Raw genomic sequence first — 9,723 nt, 5'->3', positions numbered from 1 at the left:
GGTCTGTATTTCAAAACGAGCCTCTGCAGTTTGATGCTGTCGGCTCCAATAAGAGAGCTGTTCTTCTTCCTGACCTGAATAGATCACGCAGGTTGAATGGAGTCAGTGGAGTCCATTAAAGAAAGGGAGGGAAACAGGGGCTGGAAATAAAGGGAGGAGGGAACGTGATTTAAAGGGATGCTCCGTCTGCTCACTGCCTTCCAAAAACCAACGCTGCTCCGCTGACATTCCACCCACGAACTTTGACCTGGGCTTTGTTGACCACTCCGAAAGAACACGGCAGGGGTGGGGTGGGGTGGGGGTGGGGGGGGGGTATAGTGGGGTTCTGGTAGTTTCATACACCGTTTCTTTTTTCATTCTCCATCGGGGGTTAAAGAAACACTACTACCTGCCTTGTTTATCCCCCTCTCTGTTTCTCTCTCCCTCTCACTCTCAGGGTCTCTTCTCTGTATTCTCATCTCATCTGCTCGCTTTCTAGAATATTCCACACATATTTCTCTCCCTCTGCCTCCACCTCTCAGTCTTTTTGTCTGCCCTCACAGGCAGGATCTCACCACAGGGAAGGAGTCACAGAGAGACAGAGAGACAGAGACAGAGAGAGAGAGAGAGAGAGAGAGAGAGAGAGAGAGAGAGAGAGACAGAGAGAGAGAGACAGAGAGAGAGAGACAGAGGGGGCTTAGAGAGTCAGAGCTCCATATCTCCTCTCGTCTTGTCTCCCTCCTTTCTCAACCACCCCCCACCCCACCCCACCCCAAACCAATCCCGCTACCCCCCCCCCCCCCCATCTCCTTGCCGGAAATCAAGCAACTCCTTTGGCACAGCGGCGCATCCTCGGTGCCAGAGAATGTCAGACACGAAAAACAAAAACAAGTGGGAGAAATGACAGGCGCGGCAAGAGAGCGATCGCCCGCCGGAGCCCTGTGGCAGAAGTCTCTCTCTCTCTCTCTCCCTCTCTCTCTCTCTCTCCCTCTCTCTCTCTCCCTCTCTCTCCCTCTCTCTCCCGCTCTCTCCCGCTCTCTCTCTCTCTCTCCCGCTCTCTCCCTCTCTCTCTCTCTCTCTCCCGCTCTCTCTCTCTCCCTCTCTCTCTCTCCACCATGCAGTGCCGTCTCTCCTCACGGATTGTTGTTTTCCACCTGAAGGGAACAGGTGAATTCCAGCGCCGGGCAGCTCTGTGTGTAGCTGTGCCATACGGTGCGTTCACAAGGGTGGGTGTGGGGGTGGAGTAGGAGACACAGAGAGAGACACACAGAGAGAGAGAGAGAGAGACACAGAGAGGGAGAGAGAGACAGAGAGGGAGAGAGGGAGAGAGGGAGAGAGAGAGCTTTGCTGTATCATAGCTCTGGCAAAGGATCAAGTGCTATAACAGTTATGCAAGCCTCCAGAAGAATATGATTTCTTTTTTGATCTCTCTGAACTCTTTCTTTCTCTCTCTCTCTCTCATTGAACTCTGTTTTTTTGTGTCCGGCTGGGCCGCCTGTCCCGTTTGGCTGCTCCGAGACACGTGACGGCGGTCCAAGCAGATCGTCCACGCCACATGCAGGCCCTTTGAGGAGCGAAAGACCCCGAGATCTCACCAACTTATCTTTGTTTTCATGTTGGCAAAGCCACAATATTCTATGCCCTTTGTTCTCTCCTCTCCCCCTCCCCAAGTTTGATCTGTGAGCTCAGCGTATCAAAGTGGTGGCGAGCAAAGTGGCTTTCATCTCTCGCAAAGCCTCGGGGGGATTAGGTGGGTGGGGTGGGTGGAGGGGGGCTGGGGGGGAGGGGGGGGGGGGCGGGGGTTTGGTGTGGACATCTGAGGAACAGTAATAAAGTCTCCTCATGCCCTGCGGGGTGAAGAAGCTCCTGTATGCTACACCCCCCCCCCCCCCCCCAACCCTAACAATGGAAGACTCGGAGCCGGCGCTGGCCACAACAGGAGCCGGAGATGCCCGGCCGCTCTGCCAGACCTCTACAGGCCAGATAGAGGATGGGGTGAGTGTGAGGGAGGAGGGAGAGAAGGAGGAGGAGGAGGTGATAGAGGAGCAGGACAGGAGGAGGAGGAGGAGGTGATAGCTAGTGGCAGGTGAGGAGATGAGGGAGATGTCTGGAATGACAAAGTGACTTAACACAAAAGATGCATAAATCATCAAAATTAAATGGTTTATTTTGTCTTTCTTAATCTGGCGTTAGCCACTGCACCGCTAATTATAAAATAGAGCTCACTCACAAATACACCCAAATTGGACACTAAGTAATGCCTTATACAGAGTTGATTATTTATCTGCATTCCTTTCCAGTGGTGGAAGGGTTTCATTTCACTGATTATATTTTCTCCTTTGGCTAAATAGGCCATGGCAGAATGGCAGAAAATATCTGGCATAAACCAGACCCCAGTTTACAGGCTCTGCTCCTGCACCTGATAGAAGTAATGGAAGAGATTGTCCTGGCAGTTTAGCTCAGTCACTGGCCCTCATTGAGTCCCACTGTATATGAAAATGCCATTCATCCCCCTTCATTCAGTTCTTTCTCAAGTCCAAGAGCCGCTGCCCATGGTGTGCTAGGAGTCGACCACTAGCAATCGCGAGCTCACTTGAACTGATTTCTGAGAAGCATCACAGCGGTGCATCTTTGTACCCAAATGGCAGGCTGACAAAGTGGAAATTCCCACACTGGTGGCGCATATGTGAGCCACCCTACTCATCAAAGGGGAACGAGAGATAGAGGGAGAGTGGACACACACACACACACACACACACACACACACACACACACACACACACACACACACACACACACACACACACACACACATACATACAGGCACGCACACACACACACACACACACACACACACACACACACACACACACACACACACACACACACACACACACACACACACACACACACACACACACACACACGGCGGAGGAGAGGAAATGCACTCGGGGAGACAAGACAATTTATGGAGGGATTTGATGGGATTTCCAGTTTGGTATCGAGGATGGGTCAGAGGGCTAGGGTGGGGTAGAGGTTACAGTAAAGCAACCGCAAGCACACGCACACATGCACAACACACACACACACACGCACAACACACACACACACACACACACACGCACAACACACACACACATGCTCTCATGCAAACTGCCGTGCGGCACCCTAATCTCTGACCAGATGTGTGCCTGGGAGCAAGCCCACGCCATGTCAGCAGCCCTGATGTTCTTCCTACCCCTTTCTCCTCTTCTTCCTCTTTTCCTCCTCTCTCTCGTTCTCTCTCATTCTCTCTCTCCTTCCCTCCTAGCTTTTATCTTGCAGCATTTGCTCCTCCACATCAAGTCCCAGGCTCAGCCACCTGCTATTGGTGCAGAAGAAGCATGCGAGGCCAGACACCAGGCCAGCAGGAATGAAAAGGACGTGTGGAGGGCTCCATTTGTGCACTGTCACTGCTGAGCCCAATAAAATACTATATGGAGTGCACCTTGCATGCAAATCCAGTGTGTTTTATGGGACTTCTCCAGAGACTAAAATGATTAAGCCATTTGTTCCTTTGCAAGCAATCAATATAATATTTATCTACTTTTGGAATCCTAAAAAGCCTGGCCCATGCCTGAGTTCCATGCCTGAAAACGTTAAAACCTGCTGTAGTTAAAATAAATGGGATAAGGGAAATGTAGTAAGACAGCTCAATATTATATGACACTTCCTACAGTTTTATGTCTGGTTTATCCAAGTAGGTTGTTTGGTTCGAACAGTATGTTGGAACAAAGGAATAGTCTGTTCTGCTTTAAAGGCACCACCGCGCAGGGTTGTGATGGATGAACTTTGAGCTCGTGCCAACCGTCTCCCATTCCTCAACCCAGAACAGGTTCCCCTCTTGTTTTGACAACGGCGCGTTATTGTGACAGGCATCACATTCCGGTGCCAAGCACGAGGGGGTGAGGGGTGGTGCAAGGCTAGAGACGGGGGGTGGGGGGGGGGTCGGGGGGATCCTTTAAGAGCCGAAGAGGAAGTGAATTGGGATGCAGTCAGACCGTGACCGAGACCCCAACAAGATAAACACAAAATCAGGTATGCGAGTCTCGATTCGCATGGACAAAACAGCACTCTCTGGAACCACTCACAGCACAGAAATGTCTGTTGTTCTTGGCCATCCAAAACAGTCAACCCCCTACCATCACCCCCGCCCCCAGCCCCTTCTCCCCCCTCCCCCCGCCTTCTTTCAGTCCATTTAGAAACATCAGGGCCCAGAGTCTCACCCACAGCTTTTAAAAAGTGGACGTTCACCTCTGCTGAGTGGAACTTGGCCTAAATAACCCCCCCCCCCCCTTCTTCTCTCCACCCACCCAAAGGCACAAACCTCTGGTGGTCCTGATTGATCCAGCAACACTCCCAGGTCACCCTGCGTCATCCACAACAACAAGACTAAGTGACCCGTAGCTGGAGGGCCTGCCAAACAAACTACTAACACCCCCACCCCACCCAACCCCAGCCAACCAACCACACCCCACCGACTCACATCCACCCCTCGAGCTCTGAGTCATAAGGCTGCAGAGGGTGAGGTCAGACGGGGTGGACGTACCTGTCACGGACGATGGGACGATGAGCCCAGGGCTCCAGGGCTTTTACCTGGGCCTTTAGGTAACAGCCCCATTGTGTGGGCTCTGATGGGGGGAGATACGAGACATCCCGCGAGAGGTGCTCCCATCTGATAGCTCTTTTGTTGCCCCACTTTGTTGCAAACGGGAGAGGATGGGAAACCGTTGACCCCCGCAGCTCTGCGTCTCTGGTCACATTTGTTGATTTGAAGGCTGTTGATTTGAAGGCTGTTGATTTGAAGGCATTTGTTTTCCCTGGCCGGCGAGCAGGATGGAAATATCCCTCCCACACACCCCACCAACCCGGCTTTTTCCACAAGTTTGTCCCTGCAGGACTCTTTTCAGTAATTTCGCAGTTACATTTGTTTATTTATTTATCTGTTTCATAAAGAGACACTACTGTCATTTTCGAATCAAAGTTTTGGATTCTATTTACTGGAAACCGTTAGTTGATTTTTTTGTGTTCTCAAAACAGTGTTAAAATTGTTTTGGATTTGGATTCTGAATGCATTCACTGAAGGTTTTCGTGCAGCGACCGCTACACTCTAGGAGGGCAAGTACTGTGGAATTAGTCAAAACAAAATGGACAAATTTTTGTTTTGCTTGAACATGTGAACAGTAATACCCCAGAAGAACACAATAATTTGTTACTGCTGCTGTTGCTCAACAGCCGCGTTCCCTACGCCACAGACAGGGAGGCCTGGGGGCACTTAGTGAGAGCAAAGCGGTGAAGCCCAACTGCTGCTGTGGGAAGATATGGATGGGCTCGCCTCTGACCCGAGGCCCGGTCACCCCCTGGTCCTCACATACTTCTGTTGACCCCGACCAAAGCCTGCGCCGCACCACCTGTGTCCCGGTGCCCCTGAGGAAGAGAGAGCTTCATCCAGGGCTTTTCTCAAGGTCGCCGAGTTCACGCCGGTGGTGCTCAGTCAGGTGACCTGCCGTCTCTACCTGGGGGACCTGGTTAGTGTGAGAGTGAGATAACGGGCGGCTGACAGCAGAATCACAGCGCCGTTATGTTGCACCGGTGCGGACGTCTCTCTCTCTGCGCAGGATTCTCTCGAAAGCCGTGACGTCTGAAAAGCCTTTAAATGGAGTCAAGGCACAGCGCAGCGATTTTCTCTCCTTTTAAAAGGCATCATTTAGTCAACTTTCCATCCACCGCTGGACTTCCAACAACTGGCAGTTTTGTTTGGATGTGCTGACGGAGGCTAAATGATGTTTTTGGTCACTTCATTTGGTTCACCGTGTACCCACAGATACACACAAACATCCACGCTTACACATACAGAAAGAACACACACTCTCACACACACGCACGCACACGCACACACACACACACACACACACCCTATCTGTGTGAATGGGAATGGTGGGCTGTGGGCAATTTGTTGCTGACTTTTCATCAACATCGGTGTCCCAGTAAAAAGCCTTTCATTAGACTGAGGCTGGAGCACTGGCCCGTGCTAGTCAAGTAGAACTGGCTAGATGAGGGGGTGAGGCCTACAGTGGTTGACCACAGGACTGTTCATTACTCTGATATATAGCAAAAGAACAGCTCCAGCCCCACCCCACCTCCTCACTAGAAGTCTCCGCAACCAGCGCCACCGCCACACAGACCCAAATTCCGCTCCACACCAGCATGGCATGAGAGGAGATGCGAAACCTCACCGTCGCCACTGATTGTGTGACCCAATAGCCCCACAAAGGCCTCCATTCTTTCGCCGGGCTCCAGTGAGGTCATCCCAGAAGGTGGGGCCTGAGACGGACCGCGCCGTGTGGTCCGCTCGATCCGCTGCGGTCCGGCAGCACTGCGGTCTTCTCTTGGCCGCCACAGGTCTGGGGTCCCCGCGACGGGGGAACTGAGGCAAGGCAGCCGGCTGAAAGGACCTGGCCTCAGGCCAGACGTCAGTTTGCCTCCATCCTCCCTCCCTCCCTCCCTCCCTCTCTCTCTCTCTCTCCACCCCAGTCCAGTTGCCACCAGGGTAATCAAGTGCTGCAGACAAGACACTCAGAGCCTGTGGTGGCCACACATCCATCCCTCTGGCGGGGCTTAAAGACTCAAAGCCACTCTAGGCATGTTTTTACTAATTCTCCGTATTTGCGCCTCTTGGGAGCTATATCAGTGCCACTGATTGCAGACAGCTGCATGGCTTGCTCCCATGTGAAAATGAATTATTTTCATTTGGCTTTGTAAAAACAAGTCAGTTCAAACTCAATTAAAACAAACTAGTTCCTTTATGACTTTTGGATGTTTGCTGCCATAGCTCAATCATCCGTAGAGAAACGTTTCAGATATATAGGCCTATGCTTCCTCCAGGTGTCAGGTTGGATGATCTAATCGATGGTTGATCGGTGATTGGGACTTCTCTACTCTTTAAAATAGAAAGGCTTTCTGTGAGTTCAATCTTTTCAGAGCTCAATGACATAACAATCATTCTGAACAATCAGTTCTTTGTGTAACAATGCAGCTACGCATTTAGACGTTAGGCAAAAAACTGACATTGTGTAAGGAAGGACACGAGTGTGAAGGATAGGAAAGCATGCGGTCACACAATATAGGCCAGTGACACTGCACATCTCAAAGAAAGTTAAGTTTTGTTTCCTGGGCCTGGGGAAGACATCATCACTACAACTGCTCCAATCAGGACCTTGGGAAAGACACACAGCTGCAGCCTAGACCATAACACAAGAGTTTTAGTGCTTCATTAGTGTGTGTGTGTGTGTGTGTGTGTGTTAAATGCATATAGGGTCAAGAACGCAATGGAGAAGAGTTTGTGTGTGTGTGTGACAAAGAGTGAGTTAGTGAATATGAGAGAGAGAGAGAAAAAGAGAGAGAGAGAGAGAGAGAGAGAGAGAGAGAGAGAGAGAGAGTGTACATGTAATTGAGCTTTGGCAATAATGTTCATGCAACGTTCATGCCAATAAAGCTTTCTTGAATTGAATTGAGAGAGAGAGAGAGATGAGGCTGTTCCGCTCATCTGGTTGTTGTGACTGTGCCGAGCGTGTTTTGCGGGGAATGGCCTCTGGACAGACAGTTGAGTGTCTGTTCCCAAGTTCTCAGGCCTCCTGGGGGTCAGAGGAGAGGGGACAGTGACGAGGACGAGCGTGGGAGCATCTGCCAGCCCGTCTGATTATGGCTGCCGTCAGCGGTGTTTACCGGAGGCCACTTCCTGGACAAGCCGCCATCAGTGCAGGGGGGTGGTGGGGGGGCTCTGCCCTCACAGTAGCACCACACGTCTGTTGTTACCTCGGGACGGCCGGTCAGCGGAGCTTCTGCGTCGGGTCGTATTACAGCCTGTCCGGCGCTCTGCACGCTTCCCAGGGGAAATGAACACCTCACTCTGAGCATGTGAGATTTACAGAGGGGCTCAAGACGCAGGCTTTATCTCTCTCTCTCTCTCTCTCTCTTCTCCTTTCATATTTTCCTGCTTTTTTGCTTCATCTCCTCTCCCCCCCCCACCGGATTCCCTCCCTTTTTCCCCTCCCTCTGTTCCCTTTTCTTTCTTCTGTTTCTCTTGCTCTCCATTTCATTTCGTTTTCCATTTTTAACTTCATCTTTTTTTTCTCTCTCACCTTCTCTAATTGGTACGTCTCTCCCCACCCCTAAGTGCTGGCCTTGCCTCTTTCACTCTCTCTCTCTCTCTCTCTCTGCTTTCCTCACTCTCTCCTTCTGCTCCCCCTCCTTTCATTCTCTCTCTCTCTCTCACAGGTGGTTGATGGCCCCAGGGCCAAAGCTACCGTGCCTTATCTTCATCTATCAGCATCCGTCGGCTCGTTAAAAGCGAGGGGCGGCAGCTCCCTGTGTCCCCGCTGACACTGGCCCCCGCTCTGTTTTGGAGATGATGCCGATGTTTTGGAAACGGGCTTTTTGACTGTCTGTATTATTTGCAAAAAAAAAAAAAAAAAGTTTTTCAGAAAAAAAAAACTGAAGAGCTCTGTGTTCTTGCCCCTTCTTCAAAAGCCGTATTCATCTCTCGGAGGGGGAAAACAATCTGTCGTACTCACAGCTCCAGAAAGGCTCTGAGGCACTTGAGGTTGGCTTGTCAGCTGCTGCAGAGCATCTGTGGTGAACGGATCCAAGTGGTTGACAGCTGGAGTGATGTGCCTGTGTGTGCTTGCAGCGAGACTTCACAGAACAGATAGAAAAAGACACTGAAGGGATAGAAATAGTATGGCAGAGAGAGAGAGAGAGAGAGAGAAAGAGGGGGGGGGGGGGCTCAAGTAGCCTCTGCATTGTCCAGTTATTAGTTTTGGGCACTTACACAAAGAAGAACAGTCTACTGTTTACTTGTCCATTGAGTAGTTTTACACTGACAACTGTTACATATGAAACTCTGTTGAGCGTAGCTGTGCAATACTGGGAAAATGAGTGCCATTGTCTACACAGCAACAACTCAGAGCCCACATCATGTTCACACAACAGTTATAAGGACTAGCACAATCTACAGGCCTCAGCAGTGCACTCGTGTGTCATTTACTCGGAACATTTACTGTACATTTATGCAGGGTTTCTGCAGGTATCAACAAGTTCAATTCAAGAATTTTTAAGGCCATTATAAATCAAATTTAAGACTGATCTAACCAAAAAATGTGAAATGCTTAAATCTAAACAGGCTGCAATGTTGAACTACAACACGACTACAACAACTACAATCTGTGCCACCCCAAAAATGTAAATAACCACTGGTAAAAATATGTTAAATGGGTGCTAACACAATTAAGACCTATAAAGACCCAGTGCATAATATTCTCATCCATTTACGACATCTGAACACCAAAAATCCCTATTATTAATTTTTAAACTTTTTTAGACCCTGCTTATTAATTAAGACACTTTCATTCAAACTGAACCATAGTACCATTCAGATATACTGATATGCATCAGTATGTGAGTTGACTGGGTATAATCAAACCTGTGGCATTACTCTTGCTCTACCACTTAAGATCCAGGAACAACACTCGTCAGTGTTAGAAAAGTCAACTCAGCTCCTCATCAAATAGACAACTCACACTTGGCGCTTACACTTCTCAGGCTGGACGTGACAAGAGAGGACGAGTCTCGTCTGCACGTACACACCGCCGAGGACGGAGGCGAGAGGATCAAGGCGAGGCCCACCCAGAGGGCCGGGTGTTGTCC

Source organism: Alosa pseudoharengus, unplaced genomic scaffold (genome assembly GCF_046254945.1).
Source record: "Alosa pseudoharengus isolate Yale_2024_CS ecotype anadromous, Long Island Sound unplaced genomic scaffold, YU_APseudo_1.1 YU_APseudo_1.1_scf_1, whole genome shotgun sequence".
Taxonomy (NCBI): Eukaryota; Metazoa; Chordata; class Actinopteri; order Clupeiformes; family Clupeidae; genus Alosa; species Alosa pseudoharengus.
This window is presented reverse-complemented; position numbering follows the sequence as displayed.